Source organism: Lucilia cuprina, chromosome 4 (assembly GCF_022045245.1).
Source record: "Lucilia cuprina isolate Lc7/37 chromosome 4, ASM2204524v1, whole genome shotgun sequence".
Taxonomy (NCBI): Eukaryota; Metazoa; Arthropoda; class Insecta; order Diptera; family Calliphoridae; genus Lucilia; species Lucilia cuprina.
The window spans coordinates 41541714-41553174 of record NC_060952.1 but is presented as its reverse complement, the minus strand read 5'-3'; the positions used below and the strand labels follow the sequence as shown (position 1 = coordinate 41553174).

The 11461-nt window shown below is 27.7% G+C and overlaps 1 protein-coding gene across 7 annotated transcripts in view; it reads left to right on the top strand.

Annotated features, from left to right (window-relative positions):
• Window positions 1–11461, top strand: part of LOC124419767 (sodium/calcium exchanger 3) — a 162423-nt gene that overhangs the window by 57925 nt on the left and 93037 nt on the right. For 2 of the 7 annotated variants that reach the window (XM_046950344.1, XM_046950340.1), the window contains exon 1: window positions 6305–6625. The exons of 1 other annotated variant lie outside the window; for it this stretch is intronic. The gene's annotated coding sequence lies outside the window, so the exon portion shown is untranslated. Of the gene's footprint in view, window positions 1–6304; window positions 6634–9611; window positions 9770–11461 lie in introns of those variants that run through there. 4 more of the 7 variants (XM_046950343.1, XM_046950337.1, XM_046950341.1 and 1 more) reach the window with 4 other exon arrangements.

The following is an 11461-nucleotide window of genomic DNA, read 5'->3' as shown; positions in this document are numbered from 1 at the left end:
CATTTTTTAGAGGACCCCAGATATCGGCGAGATCCGAATCTTCAATAATTCTGTTAGACATGCTTTCGGGAAGATCGCTATTTAATATCAGCAAAATCGGTCCAGAAATAACGTAGATATGAGCAAAAATCCGAGACAACCTATGAAAATTTCATCAAAAACTGAGATTTTTTATTCATGCTTAAACAGAAATTGCAAAAAACAAAATAAATAATCATACGGTAAATTTTGTTATTGTACACTGCTTATTAAAACAAGGCAGAGCGAGAACAGCAAGAGTAGCAGTGCGAGAGCAGCGCTGGTGTGTTATTATTGGCTAGAAACATGAAAGAAGTATGTGGAGTCTGAATTAGTTAAGAACCTATAAAAGGGAACTGTTTGGTACTTTTTCGTTTCTCAAAAGGTACATTTTGAATATTTTGTAATATAGAAGCTAGGAACATGAAATTAAGTATGTAGATTCGGAACTAGATGAGAACCCAAAAAGAGAACATTGTGCTGCTTTTTCGTTTTTCTATAATAATGAATTTAGAACCATGAAATTAAGTATGTAAAGGCCGTATTAGACAAGAACAAATCGATGGGAATTTTTTTGGTACTTTTCGTTCTGCAAAAGATACTTTTTGAATTTCCTATAATATTGAACCTAGAAACATAATATGAAGTATGTAGAGTCGGAATTAGGTGAGAATTGGAAAACGTGAACTTATTGGTATTTTTTGTTCTTTTTTTAAGGTACTTTTTGAATTTTCTATAATATCGAATCTAGAAACATGAAATTAAGTATGTTCAGCCCGAAGAGATTTGAAAGATGAGTTTTTGATACCGACTTTTTCTAACACAAACATGGTGAAGGGTATATAAGATTCGGCCGAATATAGAACTCTTACTTGTTCATTTTTGAAGTGATATATTTCGAGATCTATATATCGTATAAGCTTGAAAATTGGACTATGCTTTTCTATATATTTTCCAAAAATACCGATTTTCTATTTTTACCTCTTGTATCAATACCCAACATATCCCGGTATGCATAAAACTTATATGTCAGTTATCGGACAAAAATGAAGTTTCATTATAAATTTTATATTTTATTATTAGAATTATATATATTTTTGTATCTTATGAAAAAATTTAAGTAAACAACAAATTTTGTTTAAAATACAGAGTCATGTGCGTGTTATTCATATATTTAAATGTGAAATATTTGTGGATCCTGTAAAATTAACAAATATAGACCAATAATTTTACAAAGTCAAATTCTACATAATGTACGTGATGAATTATCTGAAATAGCCATATAAATTGTATCACATACCCGGGTATGTTGGGTATGGATGTATGTAATTTTGTTCCGATATAGACAAGATGGTTAACACGTTAATTGACCCCTGCGGATGTCATCGTAGATAAACATACATACATAGATAAACATACATGCAAACTGCTTTATCTAGCTAGAGCACTTTTTCATGATATGAACTGTCCCAAAGATACGTCACTAGTAAATATGATAGAATTTATTAGAAGTACCGTCTGTTTGTTACGGAAACAACGAAGTTATTGAGGGAAACCTTTCTTCCTTATAAAATCGATGATTTTCGTATCTACATAGCGACTTTGTCTCTGCATTATTCGCATATCATCGGTCATTAACTTTAGACCATTTCGATCGATAGTTTGATGAGTTGTATATGTAACATGGTGCATAAATTTAATCAAAGTTAATATTTTCTACTTTAGTTCGTAAAAAAAACTTCTGATTACTCGTCTGTACACAGAGTAAGCCATGATCGTCATCAATCGAACAGTATTCGAAAATTCTGCATGATCCTTTTTTATTCAATAAATGCACAGTTAGATCAATTTCCCAACATTATAAAAGGAATTATTTTGATAATTTATCTGCATGATCACAAAACTTCATAATTTGTTCACTAGGGTAACTCATTTCTTTCCCTTCAAGATCATTCCTCTGCATGCTCTTCTCATGTATCTTAAACACCATCAAATACAGAAAAGCTCATCTCTTTTTTGTGTAAGTTTGTAACTGAAATTTAGTGATCGTGTATTATTGAGTTTGTTCACTACTATCATAGAGCTTTAAAAGCTTTTCACGGGCGGATCACGTGTTTCTATCATTCACGTACCATAAATATCAGTATTGTTAATTTTTCGCGACATGACCTGATTATGGAATATATTTTCTTCTAGAATCAGTTTCTATATTGTTTTTTTTTTATTTTGTTTTATAATTTTATTACCTAGGGCCACCATTACATACTTAACACCAGTGTACGTACCTAATAGAGATAACCGTTGGGACTGAGTTTCTAACTTTTGACGCTCATGATTTGACCTGGATTCAAAGAAGGTAGCCATAATATATGGTAGCAAGGGAACCGATAGCCGACATGGCAGAGCTTTGGAGTGTGGCTTGTCTCGGTTTTTTACTCGGAGTTCGAAGTGAGAAGGGAATGACTTTTAAAGTGAATATGATACGGTATGAGTAAATGTCTCGGATGTTTTTCTCAATGAACAAAGAGTCAATGCATCTAACCACCTGGTTGGATCTAGTTCATTTTTTGTCACGCATATAGGTAGTCTTTGTAAACGAGGAGGAAGATAAACGTCATTTCAGTGCGCTTTTTATAAGCGAGATAGTGAAAACTTGAAAAACAAACTTAAGCTCATAGGACAAGCACCTATTAAAATAGCTAGTCACGTGGACGTTCGACGACCCTAAATATTAGGTTAAATAGTTTGCCGACCGAACTATAGGGAATTTTTCGTATAAATACGAAGTATTCTATTCTTGTCAGGGTATGTTCAGGGATTACTCTGTCTAGACTTACCACAGTATATTCTATGTACGAACATGCCTTTTTTGGTATTTCGGTCTACCGAAAAACAGAGGCCATTCCATTCCATTTCGGCCGTATTGGTCAAGATTTTAGATAGTTGAAGTACTTAAGAAAAGTTGACAATGTTAAAAAATTGACACCTACTTGTAAAAAACACAACGGAGCGGAGGTCGTCTAACAGTTCAGCTAGTGATTATAAGAATTCTACCGTGAGATAAAGCCAAAATGGCAATTATTCTCGTAAAGCACTTTGACTTCTGTACAAAGACTATGGTTGATTCGCAATGTTTCGTACACTGTGAGCTTTAATTGAAATGTGGTCTAAAATTTTTGACACATTATGTAAATATGTATGAATGTTAATCTAAGGAAATTTGTGGAATATCACACTGGACTCAGCAAGTTATTAATATAGATTGTAATTTCAAATTGTTTATGTTTAAAGTAGGTCATCTTAATATTAAGTTTCCAGAATGTGTCTATTTATTTACCAATATTTTTAACAACTTTTAGCAAATAGTTTTAACAACAAGTTTATCATAAAAAATCTATTCACACATTACTACTACTTGCTGCAGTTAGCAAAAAAAAGTATATTTAAATGCAAATCACATCTTTGAAGGTTAAAGACAAGACAAAAATTCATTCCACTACAATTTATAAAGCATTTAAATGCAAATCAGTTTCTCATAATGGTTTAGTCTATGACAGTTTGACTAAAAGAAACAAGAAAAAATATTTACAATGAGACACATAAGTTTGGTATGAAGAATTTTAAAACTTTAAACACAAAAATTTTCCAGATAAACTAGATTTATAAATAATAAATTTAATTTTTTTGCTAAATATAACTAGAAACTAGAGAGCCATAAAATAATTTAACCGTGTAGGTCTACTTTTTGCCCTTGACTGTGATAGTAAACATATTAGCATTAATTTGACACAATAAAATTTACCATTAAGGTTTATGATTGACAACTACTTTAAATGACATTATAGCCGACAAACACACACACACAAACACATTTTATTATGCAACTAACTGCTCAAGTCACACTTCATTTTCATACGATTGTGTTTTGAGGAATACAATTAAATATGACACATATTTGTTGTTAAGAGTTTCCTGTAATATTCACACCATTCTCAGTTAAAATATCTCGCTATAATAAATTTTGTTTATATAAACTTGTCAATTGGAAAATGTTTGTAAATAAATCCCTTTTCCCCCAATAGCATTTCCCTGGTTTTTTTACAACAGACAGGCAAACAGTTTTAGTTTATTTACAATTCAACTTTATTCTAATTCTAAACTTTCCCTTTACACCCCGGGGGAGAAATCAAACATAAAAGTTGTGTTCATACTCTGTAGATGACCAGGGTAATAAAATGTAAGCCAACACTTGTCATGATTATGTATTAATGTGTTAATTTGTTTGTGTGTTTCTTTAGAATGTAACTTTTAATGCTATAGAAATAGCTGTTAATTACTGCGAATAAAAAAATCAATAAATTTAAATATATTTTAAAGTTCTATTTCTTAACAAATTTGTTTTATGTGGGGCCTTCCTATTTATTCGTTTTTTACATTATGCGTGTTTTCCTTAAATAAATTGTTCTAATTTGTCAAAATTTGTATATCAAAAGAAAATATTTGAATAAAACACATATTTGTAAAATGAAAATACATAATAAGTAAATAAACAAATATAACAAGATTTGAAAATAAATTTTATAAATTTAAAAAATTTTATCAAAAGAATTTGTGATGGGTATAGAGCGAAACAATGATGACCTACAGTAATTGTCATCGTCTTCAATCTATTTATTACGGAAAGCTAATCGATCTGTGTGTTTTAATAGAACTCATTGATAGATATGTTTACTATATAAAATACATATATCGATTAACTGTTGTTTATAGAAATTATTTTGATCGACTTGTTGCCAATCTTTTGTAAAATGCTCATCAGAAGTTGACTTTTTTGTGCTCAAAAAAACTTATTACCTATATGTGCTCCATGAAAAAGTCCAATTGGTTCTCTATAATAAACTAACGATCGATCTGTTGTTCATAATAATCTCACGAACGATCTGTTGCCTGCAATAAACTATCGACCAATCTATCGTTATTAATAGACTCACAATCGATCTGATTTCCATTGAAAACTCATTGATCGATCCGTTTTCTAAAGAAAACTTATTGATTGACTTGATTTCTTTAGAAAACTTATTGATCAATTTGTTCTCTTAAGAAATATTATTGATCTATTTTCTTAAGAAATCTTATTAATTTGCTTTAATGCTTTATTAAAAAAATTATGTTTAGATAAGTTTTCTATAAAAAACATCAATCTATCCATTTCCCATATAAAACTTATTGAATGATTTATTTCCAATGGAAATTCATCCTTCGATCTATTGCAAACTTATCAGAGTTTAGAAAAACATTTTGCTTGACCTGTTTTCTATTGAAATGTTGTCAATCTGTTGTAAAATCAATCTGCTTTTAATTCAACTCATTGATCAGTCTGTATTCGATAAAAAAAGCTAATATATCAATATGTTTGTATAAGAAATGTTTCACTAAAAAAGTCATCGCTCAATATATTTTTTATAGAAAAATCATCGATCAATCTGTTCTCTTTCAAAACTCATCTTTTTATGTTTTTTTAATTCAATTTTCGATCTGTAAGCCACAAAGATCTTATCGATTCGTTTTCTATTAAAACTTCATAAGTTGTTTTTTTTTTATAAAAAACGATCAGTATTTTTATTAAGCTAACTGATAAGCCTGCTTTAAATAAAAAATTTCACTAACCAATTCATTTGATATATAAAACTTAAAAATCTGCAATAAACTCATCCTTTGATTTTTTGTCTCTAAAATCGATAGATCTTTATTTTAAGGAAGATCAATCGATTTGTTTTCTAAAGAAAATTCTTTGATCGATCGGTTTTTTTTAGAAAGCTCATCTATATATTTCTTTTTTTAACTTCTTGATATTCTCACCTCATTCATTATCGATCAATCTGTTATAGAATCTGTCTATGGGAAACTAAATCAGTTTTCTATTGAAAACTTACTATACGATAAATTTCTTTTATAAAGAAAAGTCGTCGATCGTTCTTTAGAGTATTCGATTTATAACTTATAATTTTATATCTACGATATGTTACAAACTTCTTAGCCAATTTATAAACACCTTTTAGTCACATACAGCTCAATATATTAAAATGTCAAAAATACATAAATTTGAGAAAGAAAAAAAGGGAAACATAAAAAAATACATATTTCTGAAAATATTTTACTTTTAATTTTTTTATTGAGTTTCTTTTGAATTAAAAACGTAGACAGACAATAAACAACGTCAGAAAATACACAAAATATACAAAACAACAGCAAAATTATAAAACAAAAAAAAAAATATAACAAAAAAAAAAAATATGTCTATCAATATGATTTTATGAAGAAAATCATGTGAAAATTAAAGAATAAAATAAAAAAATTTTCATAATGAAATTGAAAAAAACAAACGTAAAAGAAAAATGTGGCATATCAAGGGAATTTTGCACGCAACGAAATGAAATCACGGGAGTAAGACATATAAAAAAAGTATTAAATCTTGAGGTGTTAGCAACACCTCGTACCTTTAAATCAGCAAAATTAATAAAAAATGAACTAAAATATAACGCAGACACATTTAAAGCCAAAAATAAAAAAATGATATATCTCAAGAGTGTGTGGTCGTTTATAAAATGTGAGTTGGTATGTGTATAAATCTGTGTGTGATTAGTGTCTACTTGAAATTGTAAAAAAAGTGTTGACGCATTTAGTGGCTCCAAAAACAAAACAAAAAAAATAGTAGTAGCAGTTTCAATTTTTTGTTGATATTCTACATTTGTTGTTGTTTTAACAACCATTAACAATCTTTAGTGGAACAAACTGATAGCCAATAAATAAAACAATAATAACAACAACAAATAAAAAACAAAACCAAAAATTAAAATTTAAAGTAAATTAAACTTTATTTATTTATTAAAGCTGAAAAAAAACGCGTGCACTGCAAACAAAATATACAAAATCAAAATCACCAGCAGTAAAACAAAAAATCGTGCTGGTCAGTTGTAGAGAGAAAAAAGAGCGATCGAAAACATTAATCAATTTTTGTTTTATTTTTTATCTATAAAACCCAGAAATTCTGTTTCTCTTTTTTAAAAAGTAGCAATGAACGATAGTGTTTAACGTGTGAATAAATATTAAGGTTGATGAAGTTTTCCATAGAAAATCGATCGATAGTATCCCAGCAAAAAATAACTTTCAAAGAAGCAAAAAAAAAAGTGGTAATAAATGTTATTCTTTTGGAAGTACTTCGTTTTATTTTTGCTTTGTATAGTTTCTTGTAAAAAAATATTGATCATAAAATTTTCATAACAGATCGTTCAAAATTTTCTTTATCTAGATTAAGGGGATTTTTTTTTAGAAAATCATAATTTCAGAACATTTTTTCAAAAAGTTTTTTATATAAAAGGAATTCCAAAAAACGAACCCATCGAAGTGTTTTCTAAAGCAAACTGATCAATCTAAGATGCTTATACTCACCATTGAAATATTGATCACAGTCCGACAAAATTATATAATATCAAGGTCCTACTTAAATTCTAAAACCAATTTCAAACCATTTCCGTCCGTCATAGATAGTGAGTTAAAATTTTCCATAATTTTTAAGATTTGTTTTAACCGGAAGGCCCAGGCCTCCCGGTAAACAGTTTTAACAGTCATAACTGATTAAAAGATAAAAAACAATAATCGACCCCTACCCTCTTCAGAAAATTAAATTACTTGTTTCAATAATAATTAAATCAAATATGAAAGTTTATTTATACGAATTAATCCTCGTCGACTATGATTTGATAGTTTCGGCATGTTCTTAATAAATCAATATAAGAATACCATATAGATCGAAATATTTGCTAAAGAAAATTTTGTTATTGAGAACTGATTGATATTTTTATTTATTGAAAACAAATTTCTGTTGAAAAAGAATGAATCAAAGAATTTTCTATAGAATATTTTTCGATCTATAGACTTTTTCAATAAAAAGTTTTTATTTGAAAAACGTATAGATTGACGAATGTTCATTATAGAACAGACAGATTCAACAAAAAATTTATAGAAAGCTGAACAAAGAATTTTAGAAATTGATCGTTATTTTTACAAAATAGAACAAGCAACGAAATCTTATCGATCGAAGAAATTCATATATAGACAGATCATTCTAAGAATTTTTTAGAATAGATTATTGATCGATCTAAAAATATTTTATAGAAAACTGATTAATAAAAGTATTTTCCATATATTTTAAATAGAGGACAGATCGGTTGAAGAACATTGATAAAAGATGAATTCTAGTCGATCTGTTTTCTACACAAAGTGATTGATTGCAAAATATATTATATATATATATATATTTATTTTTATATAGAAAACTAATCGATAGAAAAATATTTATAGAAAAATTAAAAGAAACAAATTTTTAAGAAATAACTAAACAATCAAAACTTTTCAAAAAAAGATCGAAAGATGAAAATTATTCTATAGAAAACCTATCAGCTTTACCAGTTTTTGAGTTTTACAAAGAAAATTGTAAAATCAAAATATTCTCCAAAGAAAACTGATCGATCGAAATATATGTTCTATAAAAAACTGTTCTGTAACAGAAAGATTTTTACAAGGTAAACTAAGAAATTAAAGAATTTTCCAAGGATTTTCGGGAATTTTCTTTAAAAAACTAATCTAATAACAAATATTTTTCCAGAAAATTTATATATCGAAGATTGATATTAAAAAATTTAAAATTCTACATAAGAAGTTAATAATATGTATTTTATTAAAAATTAAGCGATCAAAGTTTTTCTTATAGAAAAAATATTTTTTAAAAACCGGGTACATGGAATACGATATGATCAAAAGGTTTTTAAAGAAAATTAAAAAATCGAAAACAAAATATTTTATATAGATAACTGAACAATCAAATCTTTTTAACAAAAAATATCGATTACAAGCTATTCTATAGAAAACAGATCTTTAGCAGAGCTTTTTTTATAATATTGATCAATTGAAAAGTTTTACAAAGACAACTAGAAAGTTAATTGATCGATCGAAATATGTTCTACAAAAAGCTGATCATAACAGATATTTATCTAAAAAATGTATAAGATCGAAGTTTGATTTTGAAAAAAATTTATAAAATTTTACAAGAGAAATTATTTATTAGAAGAATAATTATTAGAATATTTATTTTGTAAAACTGATCATATAGAATGCGGGAAGATCAAAAGGTTCTACAAAGAAAAATAAAAGTTTTCAAATTAATATATTCAAATTAATTCTACAAACCCTGCTGCTAAATAAATAAATATATGTTCAATATCACTAGATTGTTGAAATTCACCTCATTCTTTAATGTTTCGCAAAATATGCTCATATTAACAATATTTTTCACTCTCTCTCTCTCCCTCAATTTTATATCTTATAAATTACTCTCTAATAGCAACAAGTTCTTGACTTTTTTCTGTAGTAAAAATAAATAAATAAAAAAAATCAAATAAAATAAAAATATTGACACACAAAAACAACGGCAATAGCCAGGCAAATAAAAAAATGCCTTTGCAGCCAGCCCCGGAATTCAATGAGACACAAGAAAGAATGAACAAAAAATAAAAAAAACTGTTTGCTGAATTTAGTTGACGTTTTGTGACTTGTGTGCGCGGTTCGTTTAAATGTTGCTCCGTCCCTGTGACTATCGTAGTCGTGCAATATTACAAATTTGTTGACTGACGCTTTTTTTGTGTTTCGTAGTCGTCGTCATCATTGTCTTTGGCGTAACGTAATCGCGTGCATTGTATGTGTGAAATTTTAGAGTTTTTTTGTTGTATTTGTGTTTTGCATTAAACAAAAATGTTTGTTTGGTTTTATTTGTTTGTTTATTTAACAGATTTTCGATGTCCAAATTATATACAATTTAACTGAAAGTGTTATAAAGAAATATTGTCATTTTGTTAAATACTAAGAAAAATTTCAAGATAAAATTCTTACTTAGAAAGATTAACTTTTCGCGACATTTTTTTTAAATAAGTTGCTGAAATAACGATTTGTTTAATGTCACTGCATGAAGTAGTTGTTTATATATAATAGCCTGTGATTTTCAAGATTTAATAACAATCCACCTGATTGCCCCCATAGAAGGTGCCCTTAAAAAAAATATTTAAATACTCATAACTGGCTAAAGAAAGCATCTATTGCGGTAATATTCAGCACAATCATACCTTACCTTTTTTTAAATGTAAATGAATCGGACAATATTGAACTAATATAAGGACCTCCTCAGAAAATATATTTAACTGGCATAACATCTGTAGAGATGAAATTCAACATGAATATATTTTATAGGGAAATTAATTGAACACTCATTTCTAGCTTAAAAATGAAAGTACAGTGGACGTCCAATAGTACGTACCCTCTTTATTACGAATGTCCAATAATACGAATGGCAAAATTGTTGCATTGTCTACTCTATAGTACGAATAAAGTCACAATTTTTCTGTTCGATAGTACGAATAACGCATTTTTATGGGAATTTTGGTTTTATTTAAATATGAATGAAGTTTTTATTATGATTTTAATTTATTATTTCGTATCATTCACCTTTAGCTCAGTAATTTAGATTTTTTTTGTATTTATTACAAGTGTTTTGTGTGACCCAAGAGAAGAAATTAAATTGGATGATAACGCCAATCAGAAAAATATTGAAGCCTCAAAGGTTGTTATTGAAAAGGCCGTAGGAATCATTTTACAAAGAAATAAACATCAATGTTAAATTATGGATTTTCTAATAAGTAAAATGTTATTTATATATCTATGAACTGTCAATTTTGAAAGTAGTATGACTCCACATTCCAATGGGTTTAAGCATTAATATATGTGATCCTTTAACTATTCCAAGTTTTTAACAGAAAATTTTAAATTAGAGAATTGTTTTTGAAAGTGATAAATTCCATTCAAGTTTTCAATAAAAGTTTTATTACATAAAACTGAACATGTTTAATACATTTTAGAACAGATATGTACATGCAAATTGTCTTTGGCACACATATTTTTAAAAACATTAAAATTTAAATCCTTCTATATCTCATTTCAACCATTGGACTCACGATATTTTCAAAATTAAAAATTCGTATACGTAAATATGTCCCTTTTATGCCTGTATAAGTACAAGAAATTTATTTGAAATAATACACATTTATTATATTTTGTTTCGTTATGTAATTCTTCATGAAAAATAAAACAAAAATAAATAAAATCCAATATTTTATGTTTATTATTTGAATTTAAACATACAAAATGTGTTGTTCAATAATACGAATTTTTCGGTACTACGAAAGAGCCTGACACTATATAATTCGTACTAGTGGACGTCCACTGTATATCGATTAAATTCGACATGAATAAGTTCTGTGGGAGCTAAAATTTTCTAATAAATTCTTCGAGGATCGTTCCACAAATGGCCTCACTTCCATATATAGTTTAAAAAGCA